Source organism: Myotis lucifugus, unplaced genomic scaffold, assembly GCF_000147115.1.
Source record: "Myotis lucifugus unplaced genomic scaffold, Myoluc2.0 scaffold_862, whole genome shotgun sequence".
Classification (NCBI taxonomy): Eukaryota; Metazoa; Chordata; class Mammalia; order Chiroptera; family Vespertilionidae; genus Myotis; species Myotis lucifugus.
This window is the reverse complement of record NW_005871910.1, coordinates 123180-142617: the sequence shown is the minus strand read 5'-3', so window position 1 is coordinate 142617 and position 19438 is coordinate 123180. Positions and strand designations below refer to the sequence as shown.

At 52.6% G+C, this 19438-nt stretch overlaps 1 pseudogene; it reads left to right on the top strand.

Annotated features, from left to right (window-relative positions):
* The first annotated feature begins 2516 nt into the window (after positions 1-2516).
* On the top strand, positions 2517-8374 carry LOC102435402 (annotated as a pseudogene).
* The last annotated feature ends 11064 nt before the right edge of the window (positions 8375-19438 follow it).

Genomic DNA, 19438 nt, shown 5'->3' with positions numbered 1-19438 from the left:
GGATTCACCCTGAAGACAGTGAAGACCATGGAAGCATTTAGGCATAAACACCTCCTGAAAGGGAGTTGCAAGAGCAGATGAGGAGGGTGAACTGGAGAAGGGAGTGAGGGTGTGGAGTTCAGAGCCCAGGAAGGAGGTGGATGCAATGGCTGACTTGGGGGGTAGTGTTAAATGGGCTCACACCTCCCTCATGTCCTTCTGGGCTGGGCTGTGAGAGGGAGACACCCAACAGAAAGCAATGCAGGATGGACAGGCATGTGGGATGGACCCTCACATCACAGGGTGAGAACAGAAAGTCCTCTCCCTGACTTTCTTGTCTCTGTGAGCAGAGCCCCTGCTCACCAGCCCTCTCCATCAAACCTTCAGAATCCTTTCTGCTTCCTCACTGCCTCTTGTCCCCCAGACTGTACCTCTTTGTCTAATTCTGTTTATTTCATCTCTATGCTTTGAGTAGAAGAGCATGTTGGAGACAATTCCCAGGTTGTAATCTAAGACCTGGGCACAAATTTATTGAACTTCTATTTTGAGCCAGTCTCTTCTCCCTCTGTGCCTGTGGACTGGAAAAACCAAGGGGCCCTCAGGACAGTGAGCTCAGGGGTGCAGGAGCGGAGCCTGGGGGCTGTGCAAGATGCATCTGTTCCCACAGGGCAGCTCAGCGCCTTTTCCTGGCCCTGGGACGCAGGTTCTATGTGTCACACAGGTTCCACCTGACTTTCTGTCTCTGGGACCAGCGGGATCTCTTCAGGTTCTGGGGGTGAATCATCTGAGTCATTTCTGCCCCTTCAGAGCACCTTTGATGCCGGGTGTCACTCTCCTCTTCCAACTGTGGAGACTCATCAGGACTCAGACAAGAACAACATTCATGGGAGTCCTGTTCCAAAGCAGCAACACACACAGACACACATTAAATATCAATGTGGCGCTACCACATCCTGAATGGTTGAAGGACACTTGAGCAGGGCACTTCCTCCCTTGACTTCTCAGCAATACCAACACCTGCCCCACAAAGATGGTGAGAATTCTTCTCGACTGAGATATGGAAGAAACGAAACCAGCCATGCAATGCAGATGGAGATGGTGGAGGTTTGAGAAATTGAAAATCGGAGACACCTCGTCCAAAGGAGAAGAAAGAAGACTCCAGGTCAGACCCCTCGTGTGGAGTCACCTTGATGATTCAGTGGGGAGGTCATGGTCTTTCCATCACATGGTCCTGGGCCAGTGGGTGAGTCTCTAGGACACGGTGAACATCTTACCTGCCTCACAGCATTTGCAATAAGCAATGCAGGATGGGAGACATTTCTCAACAAGAGAAATAAATCAATTACTATTTCTTTTACCAAACTATCTTATTAACTTGTGAGATTTTTTTTTTTCATGTGGACACAAGGACAAGAACTTAGGGGGAAATGGACACAGAGAATCACTATCATGAAGAACTTCTGTTCCTCATAGACACCAGCGAGACAGGAAGAGGATAATTGCGATGGCAAAATGGGACCACGGACTGGCCCTCAGATCACCTAAGAAATATTACAGATCCGTAATGTGGCAGCAGAGAGCAAGAGAAAAGCAAGCAAACACCATTATCAAGCAACTGATATTGACATGCAAACCTGCAGTGACATTACGTAAAGGTGATGAGCTCGCCTTGCCTGGTGTTTTTCAGTGGTTAATGCATCACCCTGACCACCGAAGGGTCACAAGTTTGTTTCCAGGTGAAGGGCATGTACCTTGGTTGCAGGTTTGCTCCTCAACCCTCATGTGGGATGCAACCAATTGGTATCTCTCTGACATTGATGTCTCTCTCTCTCTCTCTCTCTCTCTCTCTCTCTCTCTTTCTCAGTCTCTCTGTCTTTCTCTCTCTCTCTCCTTCCTTCTCTCCCTTCCATCCTCTCTAAAAAACATTGGAAATAATACCATCAGGTGAGGAGTAAAAAACCAATTTTTTTAAAATAAAAGGTGCTGAGCTTTATAAGTCATTGAAGGAATAAATGTGCATCAATCCACAGGGTGGTACCAATACTTACACTGAATAATGAAAATTAAAAAGGCCAGAAACATGAAGGGTTGGCAGTTATGGGAACCTACCAGGACCCTTGAACCAGGGAAAGTCTTGGAAATCCTGAGGCTACTGGGAAACTGCTCAGCAGAGTCTTTTATAAATGAGCTCCATCAAGAGCCGTGGTCGTTGTCCCATTGGGCTGTTCAGAGCCAGACTCTCAGGGGCGGATCAGGACCAGAACCTGGGTCCCGCCCTTATCAGAGCAGGAGTCAGACCATCAGACACAAGAGACCCCGAGGATCAGGTGAGACCTGAGAACGTGTCTCCCCCTCGGCCCTCATCCGGGAGAGATGCAGAGCCAGGCCCAGGGCGGGGTCCTCCCTTGGCTGTGGGTCCACAGCTGTGAAAACACAGAAGGCGGAAGCAGCTCCGGACCCACCACATCCTGTGCGTCTTTGTCCTTCAGGCCCAGGCCTCCTCCATCTGCAGAGCAGGAGCCCTCAGAGCAGACGCCATGACATCCATCCTCTCTGCCCTTCTCTGCCTCGGTCAGTTGTGGACACGGGGATGGAAGGAAGGAAGGAGGGAGAGCAGGAGGAGGGACAGGATGGTTACAACTCCTTGTTCATGGGGAACGTCAGGCTCAAGCAGCTCAATTGGACGGGGCCGTAATGGGAAGGGAACCAGCTGAGACCTCCGGGTGCAAATCTCTCACAGGGACTCTCTTCCAGGGCTGAGTCTGGACCAGAGGACCCGTGTGCAGGCAGGTGAGTCCTCCCCAGGCTCCATGTCCCTCCTCTTACTTCACCCCTGGGGCTCAGTACGGAGCACAGAGGTGCTGGGATGAGGTGATAAAATGAGAGGGTCTTGGGCTGAGCTTGGGATGAGGGTGAGAAAGTCTTTGTAAAGCAGCCTCTGTTTCCTTTTAGGGCCCTTCCACAAACCCACCCTCTGGGCTGAGCCAGGCCCTGTGATCAACTGGGGGAGCTCCGTGACCATCTGGTGTCAGGGGACCCCAGAGGCTGAGGAGTACCGTCTGTATAAAGAGGGAAGCACAGCATGGTGGTACCAACAGAAGACACTGGATCCCGGGGACAGAGCCAAGTTCTCCATCAGACACACGACAAAGCCTGATGCAGGGAGATATCGCTGTTACTATCGCAGTCCCAGTGGCCAGTCAGAGCCCAGTGACCCCCTGGTACTGGTGGTGACAGGTGAGAGGACACTCAGGGGTCCCAGCCTCAGGCTCTGCCCTCAGGAAGGGGGTCTGCTCTCAGGGTGTCTCCCTCTCACAGCCCAGCCCTGGGGGACATGAGGGAGGTGTGAGCCCATTTAACATGCTGCCCCCTCCTCTCCTAGGAGCCTACAGCAAACCCAGCCTCTCAGCCCTGCCCAGCCCTGTCATGCCCTCAGGAGGGAACGTGACCCTCCAGTGTGGCTCAGGGCAGGGATTTGACAGGTTCCTTCTGACTAAGGAAGGAGATCACAGGCTCTCCTGGACCCTGGAATCACAGCCACAGCCCAGTGGACGGTCCCAGGCCCTGTTCCCTGTGGGCCCCGTGACCGCCACCCACAGGTGGACGTTCAGATGCTATAGCTGTTCCTGGTACAGCCCCCAGGTTTGGTCACTCCCCAGTGATGCCCTGGAGCTCCTGGTTCCAGGTAAGTCCCATTATTTTCTCATCAAATGATTGAGGCACTGGATACATAATTGGCGTCTTCGCTGTGAGTGGAGCCCCAGGGGAGATGATGAGGTGAGTACAGGGGCACCTGGGCCAGAGACACGGAGAGAAACAGTGAGACATGGGGACCAGGCCAGGAGAATGGGGTTGATGGTAGGAGCAGACACTGTAATTCATTTCTGGTCTCCCCAGGTGAGTCTGGGAAGCCCTCCCTCCTGACCCAGCAGGGCCCCATCGTGGCCTCTGGACAGAGCCTGACCCTCCAGTGTCGCTCTGATGTCGGCTATGACAGATTTGCTCTGCACAAGGAGGGGGGAAAGGACCTCCCCCAGAGCCTTGTCCTGCAGCCCCAGGCCGGGCTCTCTCAGGCCCACTTTTCCCTGGACACTGTGAGCAGCTCTCACGGGGGCCGGTACAGATGCTATGGTGGATACAACCTCTCCTCTGAGTGGTCGGCCCCCAGTGACCCCCTGGACATCCTGGTGGCAGGTGAGGATCCAGTGGGTTCAGTCAGGGACCCAGACTCTGCACAGGCCCTGCTGGGGTTCTCAGGTGGTGAGGCCAGAATGACGGTGCAGGCCCCAGGGAGGGAGAGAGACAGAGAGGCAGGGGGTTGGAGGGAAGAGGGGAGACTCAGAGAAACAGAGACAGAGAGAGGAGGGTCCTTAGAGTGAAGTCTGGTAACTCAGCTCAGAACGAGGTGGGCTGGCAGCCCTCACCCTCCCTCCCTCTCTCTAGGACTCCTGTCTGACAGACCCTTCCTATCGGTGCAGCCAGGCCCCGGGGTGGCCTCAGGAGAGAATGTGACCCTGCTGTGTCAGTCCCAAACCTGGATGGACACGTTCCTTCTGTCCAAGGAGGGAGCAGCCGATCCCCCACTGCGTCTTACATCAAAGTACCGAGCTCTGCAGTCCCAGGCAGAGTTCTCCATGAGCCCTGTGACCTCAGCCCATGGGGGCACCTACAGGTGCTACAGCTCACACATCACCTCCCCCTTCCTGCTGTCATACCCCAGTGATCCCCTGGAGCTCCTGGTCTCAGGTGAGGGGCCCCTGACCCTGTGTGCTGAGCTGTCAGCTCAGGGTCCTGTCCCCAGAAGGATTATGGGCTGTAAGGGAGTGAGGGGCTGCAGGGATGGTCACCCCTAGGAGATCTTTTCCTTAGAGGTCTCCCACCCTCTCCACTCCCTTCCCCACACCTGGATACTGAAGCAGTGGGAGGGCCTCATGGGGACACAGCACAGATGAAAGGGGGTGTTTGTGTGAAATCAGTCCAGGGTCAGCCAAGCCTCTCACCCTCTTCCTGTCCTCATTTCCAGGACCCTCTGGAGGCCCCAGCCCCCCACCCACAGGGCCCACCCTCCACAGCTGGTGAGTCCCCGGGAAGCTCTGCTCAGAGGGAGCACAGCCCACCCAGCAAGTCCTGAGAGTCTGTCAAGGGATCGAATGACCCAGATCCTCAAGGACGGGCTTGTGTCCCAGGGGGGCTGGGAGTCCCAGGGTCTGAGGCAGTGATGGGTGGGGTGGTCATGGCAGAGGGGATATGGGGCACAGGCTGGGGGAGCGGGTGCTGAGCACATGTGGGGAGATGACGGCCCCCACCCCTCCTGCCCCATCCTCATCCCTGAAGGCTCTGAGAATTGGACTCTCCCACCCACAGTGTCAGGCACGGAGATGGGTAAGTGAGGGGCTCCGTGGGGAGGTGGTGGGTGCCTCCTTGCAGACAGGGGCTGAGCTATAAGGGGTTCAGGCCCCTCTGGATTTGCTGACTTGGACACGCCCTTCCTTTGTCTGCGCGTCAGTGTCTCCAAGTGTGAAAGGAAAGAATTCTTGTCCAGAGCTTAGATTTCCTGTCAGTTCTAACCCTGACCTCCTGGGAGAGGGGCCTCACAGGGAAGCTTTCAGGACGTGATGTTATGGGGCCTGTCCCCTCTGTCTCAGTGACGGTGACACTGTACAGGGAGGGACAGGCAGGACCAGGGTCCGGGCACCCAGTCCTCCCCCTCAGCTCAGGCTTAGCTCAGAGGAGAGAACAGGGTGGATCAGCCCTGGCTCAGCTCCTGGCTCTGCTGCTCCTGCTGTGGGGCTGGGCGGTCCCTTCTCTCCTCTGAGTGTCGGGTTCTTGTCTGCTCATCCCTGGTCCCATCCTGCTCACAGGCTGCTGGGAGATGAGGTGACAGAAGGGCCTCACAGAGCTCAGGAAGATAGAGCCCCCAGCCCAGCCCATCCTTCCAAAGGGGGCTGTCAGAGACCTGTGGGTGGAGAGGGGTCAAGGAGAGACTCAGAGTCCACCCCTCACCCTGTCCCTCCCTGTCCCTGCTGTGCTGGAGGCGGGTAATGAGGAAGGACCCTCAGCTCCAGATGAGACCTGGACAGGATCCTGCAGATGAGGAGCCCAGAGTATGAAGCTGGTGTCCCCCTGGGGGGCAGCATGAGGACAGCACAGGGAACCCACAGTACTGGGTTCCAGTCCCAGCCGCACCCCTTCCAGGCTGGGTGACCTGGGGCACATGATTAACCTCTCTGAGCCTAATGAAGTGGGTGGTGGGGTCAGCAATGCCTGGTGTATGACTGCTGTGAGATGAGAGGAGATGAGTGACAGACCCTGGCACACAGTAGGTGCTCATGAAATGGCATCATTGGCTCATTCATGACACCACCCTTGTCCAAGGTCTCAAATGGTACAGGATCTTCCTGATCGGGGTCTCGGTGGCCCTGGTCCTGCTTCTCTCCCTCCTCGTCTTATTCCTCCTCCGACACAGACGTCAGAGCAAAGGCAGGGTGTCAGGTGAGTAGGGAATGGGGTGACCTGGGTCATAGGAGGGAGGGGAGCTCAGAGCACCTGCCACAGGAAAACCAAATGGATGGAGAAGGTCATCTGAGAAAAGGATTTCTTGAGATTTTGAAATCAGGAAATATAGAAAGAAAACAATCTCAGCACAAATACAAGGTCATCTTTCACCGTTTTGAATCACATAAAACATATGCACACGTGTGTGTTACGTTTTCCTTTTTTCCTGTGGAATCACAGGGGGAGGGGTCCTATCTCCCAGGGCTGATTCTGTCCCTCTGGACCAGCCCTGAGAGGAGCTCATGTCCAACCTCCTGCAGGAACCACACACCCCAAGGGCAAGGACAGAGGTCCACAGAGCAGGTAATTCCTGCCACAAAGACCCCAGACCTCCACCACCCATGGCCCAGCTCTGCCCCTAACACTCCTCTCTCCTCCCACAGCTCCGGCCCAGCTGTAGACGCCCACGAAGAGGCTCTTTGTGAGAGGAAGAGACAGCTGCCTTGGGGGAGGGGAGACAGAGATTTCAGGGGATGATCGGGGAGGAGATGGGCTGGGAGCCTGGGGGTGAGGGGTGAGAAGGACTGAGATCCACACTGAGTGACCTGGCACCTCACCTCACCCTGGGTTAGTGGTCCATCTGGGAGCAGGTGGGGTCTTCAGCCCTGAGATCTTGGGGGCCCTGCCAGGAGACACCCCCCCATTCTGCCACAGCAGATGCTTCCGTGAAGGACCTGCAGCCTGGGGAGAGCATGGAGCTGGATCCTCCGGTGAGACCCCTGCTCCTGTCCAGGCCACCAAGGACCCTTCCCTGTCCCACCTCACCTGCTTCTCAGCAGCGTCCACACTGACCTCCCCTCTGGGCCCCCAGGTCGTCCTGCTGTGACTCACTCCTCCTGGTTTCCTTGTAACCTCATGGCCCCTCCTACGTGGCCCCCTTTGCCGGCCCCTCGTCCTCTGTCTGACCTTGTGCAGCCCCGGGTCTCAGGAGGAGGCAGGAATGAATGACTCACCCACAGTCCCCAGGATCCCCTTCATTCATTCACCCAGCAGATGTGACAGGGCTCACTGTTTATTGGCTTCATTTATGGGCCATTGTGCAGCCCGGAGCCACACTGTCTCCACATGACTCGAGCTCACCTGTGGGTGAGGAAAGCAATATGTAGACAGTGTCCCAGAGAGCAAAGTTCTGTGAAGAAACAATGCAAGAGGAGGGGATAGAGTGCACGGTGGGGGGACAGGGAAAGGTCCTGAGGCAGGACATGCTTCTTCAGGAGGATGGGCCATGAGGCTGGAGCCCAGTGAGCAAGAGAGAGCACGTTAGGATAAGAGTTAGAACCACAGAAGCATCCAGAGCCCCCAAGGCTTGGGAAGGCCCTGCAGATTCCACCAGGAGAGGGACCTGATCTATCTAAAGTGTAAACCATCTCTCTGGCAACATGAGGATAATTGACAGGAGGATTTCTACTGTGGAATCAAGGAGTCACTGTGCTGTCTCACTGTCTCCAGCAGAACAGGCAGGATGAAGGCTCCCAGGGAGTGACATACACCCAGGTGAACCGCTCCAGACCAAGACCCAGGCAGCGAATGGCCACCTCTCTTTCACCTCTGTTGGGGGGATTGCTGGACACAAGGGGCAGACAAGCAGAAGAGGACAGACAGATGGACAGTCAGGTGGGTCCCGTCCTCTCCAGACCTCCAGGTTTTCCCCAACCCCCACCATGTTTCATCCCTCTTTCTCCCCCTGCTCCAGGCTGCTGCACGTGATACCCCAGAGTGTGTGACCTACGCCCAGTTGAACCTCCTGGCCCTCAATCAGAAGACAACTGCACCCCGTTTCTCCACATCTGATGAGCCCCCAGATGAGCACATTGTGTATGCTTCTCTGTCCATCCACTAGCCCAGGAAGGACCCAGACCTCACATTTCAGAAAGGGGACGTGCATATACCCGGAAAGGCCAGAATGCTGCCCCATGGATACTCGGCTAGTGCCCCAGGCTGGAGGCCTGATGGGGAACACCCAAACCTCCTGGAGCCTCTGGGAGTCTCCAGGTTTACAGTGAAAGATAACCTGTATCTCTACCTTTTGCAAATAAAGCAACAGACTTCTCAATAATCAATGTGTGAACCAAAAATAAGTGAATATTTTAAATTATATTATAATGTAAACTAGTGGCCTGGTGCATGAATTCTTGCATGGGTAGGGTCCCTCAACCTAGGCAGCATTTGAGGCCATGGGGGGTGGGCAGCCTGCTGTGGGGAGGGACCATGAGAGGTTGGCCCCAGCAGCAAGCTAACCAACGGCCAACTCCACCAGGAATCGGGCTCCCTCCTCCCTCCTCTCCGGGTCCGGGGTGCGGGTGAACAAGATTCAAGGCCATCAGGGCCCCAGCAGCAAGGTCTGGGTCAGTGTGCATCATAGCTACTGGCTTATCATCCAGTCATTTCGGTTGTTTGGTCGTAACAGTCACTTAGGCTTTTATGTAGATAGACAGCAGACCTATGAAATAAGAAAACTGAAAACTGTGAATAAATATATTGGAAAAAGGAAAAGCCTTAAATATTCAATGTCCTAAGCTATTATATCAAGAATTAGAGGCCTATGGTGTGAGCTGGGTGGAGCGGGAAGTGGAGGGAAATAAAGGACATCTGTAATACTGTCAACAATAAAAATAAACCAAAAAAAATCTTAGAAAAAATGATTGCATTGAATCCTAGATGACTGGCTATGCAAGAGCCTCTCTAATGGGACTGGGCCCAGAGGGTCATGTCATGTCAAGGGGAGGTGGGTGCCCTGGGTGAGCAACCAGGTTCCTCAGGTGATTTTGGTCTGCCCTGCCCTCTGTGACCTGTTTACCTACAATTATTAGTCTCCCACCCCCATGACTACACTGTGGGGATGTGCCCCCCTCCACCCGGTTCCTGCCCCACCCCAGGCCTTTTGTGAAGGTCTGACCATTCAACCATACAGGATGTGGTTCTGCAACAATTTACATTTAATTGTGCGTGTTACTGTCCTTGAAGAAGAACAGTCCCATCCGGATGGGTGTGGTTGCCTTGCTCCTGGTGATGCTCGGGGTGCTGCTATTTCTGGCTCGAAACAGCCAGAGAAGGACCCACAATGTTGCCAGGGTGTGAACAGAGAGGGAACAATGCACGGTTCAGAGAGGGCTCACCTTGGAACCCATCTAAATGTCTCAGGATGTGGTGGAAGAGACTCTGAGGAAGACAGGAAGTATTGTGGGGTCCGGAGTGGGTATGAGGGACTGACCCCGAGTTTGTAGAACTACCTGCTGATTTTTCTAGTGGAATCAACATGGTTCGGGTGCACACAAATATCTGTGGGCTCCCTGGACAAGCTTCTTCCTCCATTAAATGTGTATTTTCTCTTCCTGTCTTGGTTGAGTTTCTGTGACAACACCCCTTCTTCTTTCCTCACCCCTGTGACTAGAGGCTCCATCCCACAAGACAGGTGTGGGTCCCCATATCTAACACTGCATGCTTTCCTTCACTGTTATTTCTGCTTAGAAAATTACATTTATTGTGATGAACCTTGTTTAATAAATTACACAAGTTTTGAATGTACAATTCTATAGTACCACGTCTATATATTTTTTTATGGGTTACCATGTTATTTACTTTTTATCACCACATGATCAGATGGGCGTTGTTGAGTCTTCTCTTCAGTTCACAGGACTTCACCTGAATTCAGTAACTAAATAACTCGGGCAGTGTTGCTCAGTGGTTGAGTGTCATCCTATGAACCAGGAGGTGATGGTACAATTCTGGTCAGGGCACATGCCTGACTTGTGGGCTTAATCCCTAGTAGGAGGTGTGCACAAGGCAGCTGATCAATGATTCTCTCTCATCATTGATATTTCTATCTCTGTCTCCCTCTTCCTTCCTCTCTGAAATTAATAAAAATATATTTAAAGAAATTAACTAAGTGGGCAGAGTTAGATACAAACCTAGGAAAGAGAAATTTAAAATGATGCCTCACACCCACTCTGGACCCCACAATACTTCCTGTCTTCCTCAGATGACACAGGATATTGGGGTTTAATCATTGTTTACATTTTTTGTCAAATATTGCATATTTGTCGTTCAATTGTAAAACATGGTGCATATGATCTTCATAACCTCACCAGCACAGTCCATTTCTATATTTCCCTCTTGTCTTGAAGACATACCCAATCCCCTTGCATGGTGGACGGTCCCAGCGTGATCTGTTTCCACCTCGCTTTCTCTCATCTTCCTCCTTCAGAGAGTCCCTATGTCTGTTATGGTATCTGGCTGTTTTTTTTCTTTGTAATATGTTCCCCCTGTCCCTTAGGACTTCACCTCCTCAAACAGCCACCGTTCCCTCACCACAGTCTAGTCCTGGGCCCAGTTCTAATATTTTCTCTCTCCTCTCCTTTGTACATACATTAATTGCAACACGAACCTTTGAATGCTCAAAGGCTGCTAATCTGAAGTTTCCAAATGCAGGAAGTGAGTCTTTGTCAATTAGGTATTTCTGGTGACTGGTATAAATACTGGTAGAAGGTGATGAGTAAATCTTTGCATATGGCCTTGCTATAGGCAGAAATTAAATTTTTAAAAAATATTTATTAATTAATTATCTTCATTGTTGAGAGCATTACAGATGTCTCCCACTTTACTCCCAATTGCCCCCCCTCCAACCAGTTCCTGCCCCACCCCAGGCCTTTTGTGGAGGTCTGACCATTTACCCATGCAGGATGTGGTTCTGCAACAACTTACATTTAATTGTGGGTGTTACTGTCCTTGAAGAAGAACAACCCCTAAGCCTAAGCTTAACCCTAAACCTGTCATAAATCATATGTACAGCATAGCCTCATGTTTATATTTCCCTTTCATATAAAATTCAAGGAACATAGGATAAGCTACATATCTGCATGCCCACCAGAAGGGGGGATGGAGCTGTCCACATCCCGGTGCTGAATTCGCTCCACCCTCTCAGGATTGACATACAAAGTGAGAGGTAATTAGGGGAGAGGGTGGTGGTCCATGGTCTTAAGGAAAACCTGATAGATACGCATGCATGTTGTTGGTCAAGATTAGAGCTGTTGTGAATCAGCACAACCTCCTGAAACCAGGAGAACTGTCCTGACTTGCGGACTCTCTGACGACAACTTTGAATTTACTTTGCGGTGTTGGGTTGGTGCTGCCCATCCATCAGGAAAAGTGCTAAATGCCTCGTGGAAGGTGCTATAGCAGAGTTCTTTTTAAAAATATATTTTTATTGATTTCAGAGAGGAAAGGACAGGGAGAGAGAGATAGAAATATCAATGATGAGAGAGAATCATTGATTGGTTGCCTCCTGCATGCCCCATAGTGGGGATTAAGCCTGCATCCTGGGCATGTGCCCTTGACCAGAATCAAACCCGGGATCCTTCAGTCTGCAGGCTGATGCTCTCTATGGCAGGGTTCTTGACGATTTATTCTTCAGCTGCTAAAGCGAAGCTCAAGATGCAGTGTTATCTTTAAGGGGGAGGGTATGTTAAAGACAATAAAGAATGCCAATGCAACCCCTCCTCTGGTTGTCGATGGGAAAAAGATGAAAGCATTTATTCATAAAGATATGTGTGCCCATGGTTTATGGATGTCAACAACCTTCCTCCTTCCTCCTCCACCTTCACCGCATCACACAAGGAGGTGTGTGCACTTCCTGCATCCTGGACAGTGAGCCTTCTTGTCGTTGCCCGAGGAGCAAACATTCAGAAACACTGAGCGCAGTTTCGGCTCCTGTGAGATGTCTCTGTTGACCTGCACTTCCTGTGGCTGAGGACTTGGGGAACATGGCACTTCTCTCGAACAGGAGGCAGGGGCTGAGCAAAGCAGATAAGGTCCAGGATGTGGTGGGCAGTGTCTCCGCACTGCATGGGTACTGTTCACAAGGTGCCCATCTCACAGGAAGAGGACCAGCCCTTTCACCCTAAAAATAGCAGTTGCTGAGGTTTTGACATGAACCATGTCACTGACCACACCTCACGTCTTAAAGTACCACATTTACTTTTCCTAAGCTCTACAGTCACATAAGGACTTCCACATAATTTGCTGCCATTGGAAAGTCATATCAATTATTCCATTTATAGCTTTCAACAGCCCCTGGCCAAGCTAATGTAGACAAATAGTGAATAGTCTGAAGCAATCTTCAGGAGAAATATGGCATGTCTTTTATAGCAGCTGGTATTTATTAGGCCTTGTGTCAGTTGCATATTCTTCACTCTCCTGCCAAACATAAAGCAGAGAGGACAGTTGGATTCTGCATTTCTAGAGGAGAAGACAACCTACAAGGTCTGCTTTTTGTTATTTTAGTTGAAATCATTTCTTGTGTATGAGTCAAAATCAGGGTCTTATATTTATACTAGAGGCCCGGTGCACAAAATTCGTGCATGGGGGGAGGGTCCCACAGCCTTGCCTGCACCCTCTCCAATCCAGGACCTCTCGGGGGATGTCCGACTGCCGGTATAGGCCTGATCCCTCAGTCGGACATCCCTCTCACAATCTGGGGCTGCTGGCTCCTAACCACTTGCCTGCCTGCTGATCTGATCACCCCCTAACTGCCCTCCCCTGCTGGCCTGATCAGCCCCTAATTGCCCTCCCCTGCCAGCCTGACAGGCCCGTAACTGCCCTCCCCTGCTGACCTGATTGCCCCTAACTGCCTCTGCCTTGGCCTCTGGCACCGTGGCTTTATCTGGAAGGATGTCCAGAAGATGTTTGGTCTAATTAGCATATTACCCTTTTATTAGTATAGATGGAGAGAGAGAGGTAAGAGAGACACATCAATTGGTTGCTTCCCAAACACATCCAGACCAGGGCCACGAATTGAACCCGTGACCCTTTGATGCATGAGCCGACCCTCTAACCACTGAGAAACACTGACCAGGGCTGGAAGTTGGCACTCTGTCCAGCATCTTTCCATTCCCCTATGCTGCCTGTGCTGAGGATCATTCCACTGTATGTTTTTATGAGTTTGGCATTGGTAGATTCCACTTATAAGTGGGAACATACAGTATCTGTCTCCCTCTGTCCCATTGGTCTCACTTAACACAATGCCCCAAGGCCTCACCCATGTCAGAGCTGGCAGGATTTATGCCTTCTTTGTGGCTGAATGGTATTCTTGTATTGTATGTACTCAGAAAATGGCAAATGCCACAGATCAGAGCATCCTTATAAGTGATGATTTTCAGAGGCAGCACAACACGAGGCTGTCCCATCAAACACTAATGTGTTGAATCCAAGTGATATCATTATTGGGGAAATGGCACAGTTGACATCCGATGAAGACAGGAAGGGATGTGAGGTCCAGAGAGGGGCATAGGCATCATTATGAATCTCTCTTTTCTAGGTTTGTATCTAATTTTGCCCATTTGTTTAGTTACTGAATCCAGGCAAAGTCCTCTGAACAGAAGAAAGGAATCAATAATGTTCATCTGGTCACGCGGAGATAAAAAGTAAATAATATGGTAACACGTAAAAATAGATGGATATTGTACAATAGAATTGTACACTTGAAACTTGTACAATTGCTTAAACAACGTCACCCCAATAAGTGTAATTTTTTTTAAAAAGTGGAGGAGAGCATGAGGTGTTAGATGTGGGGACCCACACCTCTCACGTGGGATGGTCCTTCAAATCACAGGGGTGAGGAAAGAAGTGGGGGTCGTTACCGAAAGTCAACTAAGACATGGAGAGGAAACTGGAAACTCACATTTAATGGAGGAAAAAGCTGGTCCAGGGAGCGCTTGGACATTTCCTGCACCAAACCATGTTCATTCCATTAGAAATATCAGCAGGCAGTTCTCCCAAGGCATAGTCCCGACTTGCCTTCAGCACCTCCCGGGGTCCTCAGATGGGCTCCAAGGCTCCCCCACTCTGAACGGTGCATTGTTCCCTCTGGGTTCACCTCCTGGCTGCATCCTGGGTCTGTCTCTGGCTGCTTCAAGCCTGAAAGAGCAGCACCCCGAGTGCCACCAGGACCAAGCCAGCCACGCCCATCCGAATGAAATTCCCCACGGTGTAGTCTTGGGGGTGGGAGGCTGGGAATTTGAAAAAACAGGTCACAGAGGCCAGGACCCTGGATATCCACCCAGAGCACCCACCTCCCATTGACAGGACATGACCCTCTAAGCCCAGCCCCATAACTAAGGGTTTCTCCTACTCACCGATCTTGGGGTCTGAGTTGTTTGGTGATGGGCGGAGGGTGTCATCTGCTCCTGAGAATCATGACATGAGGGTGTGAGTGAGGACCTGGGGAGACAGGAGCCTTCCTCCTGGGCCCTGTGCTGTCAGATGCCCCACTTCTCAGATCATAACGTTTGCACCGTCCCTCACCACCCAGCCCCACAGCAGGAGCAGCAGAGTTGGGAGCCTAACCAGGGCTGATCCACCTTTGTTCCCTCCTCTGAGCTGAGGGACAGTGCCTGGGTGCCCAGACCCTTGTCCTGCCTGTCCCTCCCTGTACAGTGTCACCATCACTGAGACAGAGGGGACAGGCCCCATAACATCACGTCCTGGGGGCTTCCCTGTGGTGCCCCCTCTCCCAGGAGGTCAGGGCCAGAGCCGACAGGAAATCTAAGCTCTAGACAATGATCTCTCCTTTACACTTGGAGACACACAAGGGAAAAGATGTGTCCAAATCAGAGGTAACTGAGCCCTCTGCATGACTCAGCCCCCGCCCCCCATGGACACACCCACCACCTCCCCACTCAGACCCTCACTTACCTATCTGCAGGCCTGACACTGTGGTTGTGGGTGTCCATTTCTCAGTGGGTCCTGGTTGATCAGAATGGAAAGTGAAGTGTGGGTGCTGCCATCACCCCAAGTGACCTTGGCTGCTCCTCACCTAGCCTGGGCCCCAACATCTCCCTCTGCCACAACCATCCCTCCTGTCACTTCCCAGCAGACCTTTGAATCCCTGTGGTCTCACAGAATCCTCATCTGACACCCAGCAGCCCTAAGACACAAGCCTTAAATATTTGAGGGGAGATTGGACCCCCTGAGAGACTCAGATCTTCCCGGGTCATTTGTGTTCCCTCTGAGCAGAGTTCAAGGTGACTCATCAGGCCTGGTAGGCGGGGTCTGGGGCCCCCAGCGGGTTTTAGGAATGAGCACAGGAAGGGTTTGAGAGACTGGGGCTAAACCTGGATTCCCAAATTAGCCAGATTATCCTTTTGCATCTGCCCTGTAGCCTCCCCAAGACCCCCGCTCCCATCGGGCACCTTTCACACCCCACGTGAGGCAGAGAAGTGGGTGAACGTGGAAGGGTCTCCAAGGAGCAGATCTCCTTGGGGTGACCCTCTCCAGAGAACCCTGTCACTTTGCTTTCAGCCCATATTTCTCTCCTGGGGACAGCACCCCGAGGTCACAAAAGTTAAAGTCAGGGCCCCTCACCTGAACCCGGGAGCTCCATTGACTCAATGGGGTGTGACCACTCCTGAGGGTCCTTCCTGAAATAGTGGTCACACATGAATGTCCAACTGGAGTGGAAGGTCCCTTGAGGGCCAAAGTTCCTGTGGTGAAGGCCTGGGGCCAAAATGGCTTGGGGCTGTTTATAGGGGTGTGGCATTGAGTCTAGGATCCAGGAGATGTTGTGATCTCCTTCCTTCCTCAGAACCAACCAATGAAGTCCCTGTTGTGAGGTACACGGGAGAATCCTGGACCCTCCTGAAGTCACAACAGCTCTTGACGTGGCTGAGAGTCTGTGTTTCCCTAGGAGAGAAGGAGTGCACGTGTTAGATGGGGTCACAACTCCCTCGCATCCCCCAGGGCTTGGCTGTGGGGGGGAGACACCCTGAGAGCAGACCCCCTTCCTGAGGGCAGAGCCTGAGGCTGGGACCCTTGAGAGTCCTCTCACCTGTCACCACCAGCTCCAGGGGGTCACTGGGCTCTGACCAGCCAGCAGGGCTGACACAGTTACAGCGATATCTCCCTGCAGAATGCTCTGTCTTATGTGTGGACTTGCCCTTGTCTGTGGTCTCCTGTGGGGTCTCTTCACCCCAGGGTACATGTTTTCCTTCTCTATACAGATGGAAAATAGGGTTCTTCTTTAAGCCCTGACACCAGAGCTTCAAGGGTGTCTTCCAGGACTTCACAGAGCCTGGGTGAGCGCAGATGGTGGGTTTGAGAACTTTCCCTGTAAAGAAAGCAGAAGATGCATTAGAAGTACCCTCCCCACCCATCATTCCCCAGGTGAGCTCAAGGTCCTCCTGTTTTACCATCTCATCCCAGGACCTCTGTGCTCCCTCCTGAGCCCCAGAGGTAAAGTAGGAGGAGGGACATGGAACCTGGGGAGGACTCACCTGCCTGCACTCGGGTCCTCAGGCCCAGACTCAGCCCTGGAAGAGAGTCCCTGTCAGAGAATTGCACCTGGACGTCAGAGCTGATTGTCTCTGATCACGACCCTAACCACTTGAACTGCCTGAGCCTGAGGTTCCCCATGAGCTGTAGGCAATGAGCTTCCCCTCCTTTCCCTGCCTATTCCCCCTCCCCGTGTCCACAACTGACCGAGGCAGAGAAGAGCAGAGAGGATGGACGTCATGGCATCTGCTCTGAGGGCTCCTGCTCTGCAGATGCAGGAGGCCTGGGCCTGAAGGACAGAGACGCACAGGACGTGGTGGGCCAGGAGCTGCTGCCATCCTTCCGGCTTCCCTCAGATGTGGACCCACAGCAAGTGGGCGGCCCCGCCCTGGGTGGCTCTGGGTTTCCCCAGGATGAGCAATCAGGGGGAGTCCAGGCCTCTGGAGACACAGCTCAGCTCTGAGGTCTCATCTGACTCCCAGGACTCTGGTCTGAACATCTGCTCCAAGAGGGCAGGTCCCTGTTCTTGGTTGGAAGCAACCCCTGACTGGCTGGCTCTAAAGAGGGCAATCACGTACCTTCTCCGCCACCACAAGTGGAATTTACTTTCTTTCCTGGACTCGTCCATAAACAAATATGTATCCCTTCTACTTGTCAAGTATTTAATCCAGGTACTAGAAATACACCCATAACCCAGGAGACACACTGCCTGTATTTTGAGAATTTGGACAAGTAGACTAGGACATTCTCAGGCTAATGTACGAATTAATTATTTACAAAAAGGAAATTAAAAAAAAAACCTGTATGAGAACAGCTGGGACCATGTGAAGACTGTGTCTGAAGGATGGGCTGTGTGAGTAGGTGGAGACCTAAGAGGTGGATGAGAACATTGTAGAGAGGAAAGAATGTTCTAGAAGCCCCTGGACACATACAGACTGTTTGAAAAGGTGGAAGAGAGAGGGAGGGGTGTGGTGATCACCCCACAAGGGCATTGATGAGGTGTTTATCACAAAAGGAATATATAAGAAACAAACTATTTGTTCAGATCATCTTATAAAATCATGGTCATGTGTTACAAATAAACTGGAGGAGTGCAATATTTGTAAATAAAATACCAACAAGGTGGGAGGGGGTGTGCCTGGGGGGGCTGTGCAAGATGCATCTGCACATGAGACCCTGAGGATCAGGTGAGACCTGACACTGCTGACCAGCCTCCTGAGAGCCTGTCTCCCCCTGAGCCCTCATCCTGGGGAGATGCCGAGCCAGGCCCAGGTGGTGCCCTCCCCTGGCTGTGGGTCCACAGCTGTGAAAACCCAGAAGGCGGAAGCAGCTCCTGACCCACCACATCCTGTGCGTCTCTGTCCTTCAGGCCCAGGTCTCCTCCATCTGCAGAGCAGGAGCCCTCAGAGCAGATGCCATGATGTCCATCCTCTCTGCTCTTCTCTGCCTCGGTCAGTTGTGGACACGGGGACAGGGATCAGGAGGGGACTGGTGGCTACACCCCCTTGTTCATGGGGAACCTCAGGCTCAAGCAGCTTGAGTGGATGGGGCCTGATGGGAAGGGAATCAGCTCAGACGTTTGGGTGCAAATCTCTGATGGGTATTCTCTTCCAGGGCTGAGTCTGGACCAGAGAATTGGTGTGCAGGCAGGTGAGTCCTCCCCAGGCTCCATGTCCCTCTTCTTACTTCACCCCTGGGGCTCAGGAGGGGCACAGAGGTCCTGGGATAACGTGATACAATTTTCAGCTGGTGGGAGACCTGGGGGATGAGGGTGGGGAAGGTCTTTGTAATGCAGCCTCTGGTTTCCTTCCAGGACCCTCCCCAAACAAATCATCTGGGCTGAGCCAGGCCCTGTGATCCCTTATGGGAGCCCCGTGACCATCTGGTGTCAGGGGACCCAAGGGTTTAAAGAGCACCGTCTGTATAAAGAGGGAAGCCCAGCACCAGCACCCTGGTACAAACATAAGCCACTGGATCCCGGGGACAAGGCCAAGTTCTCCATCACACACATGACAGAGCGTGATGCAGGGATATATCACTGTTACTACCTCAGCCCCACTGGCTGGTCAGAGCCCAGTGACCCCCTGGAGCTGGTGGTGACAGGTGAGAGGACACTCAGGGGTCCCAGCCTTAGGCTCTGCCCTCAGGAAGGGGGTCTGCTCTCAGGGTGTCTCCCTCTCACAGCCCAGCCCTGGGGGACATGAGGGAGGTGTGAGCCCAATTTAACATGTAGGGGCCCAAGCCAAGTCTGGTCCTATGACACTCAGAGCAGGTTCCGGAGTCACAGCTCACAAGAAGGCTAGTAACTATCCGATGAGGATTCCAGGGAACCTTGCAGAGCAAAGACAGGCTCATGGAGGGACGGTGTAAAAGTCATCATCTGAGAAGTGGGGCATCTGCGAGCACAGGGCCCAGGAGGAAGGCACCTGTCTCCCCAGGTCCTCATTCACACCCTCGTGTCATGATTCTCAGGGGCAGCTGACACCCTCAACCCATCAACAAATAGGTCAGATCCCCAAGATCAGTGAGGGGAGACATCCTCAGATATGGGGCTGGGGTAGAGAAAGCATGTCAAACTCAAAGGCTAACACGGGCCAAATAAACAAGGGGGTGGGAGGGAAGAGGGAGAAACTCAGAGAAA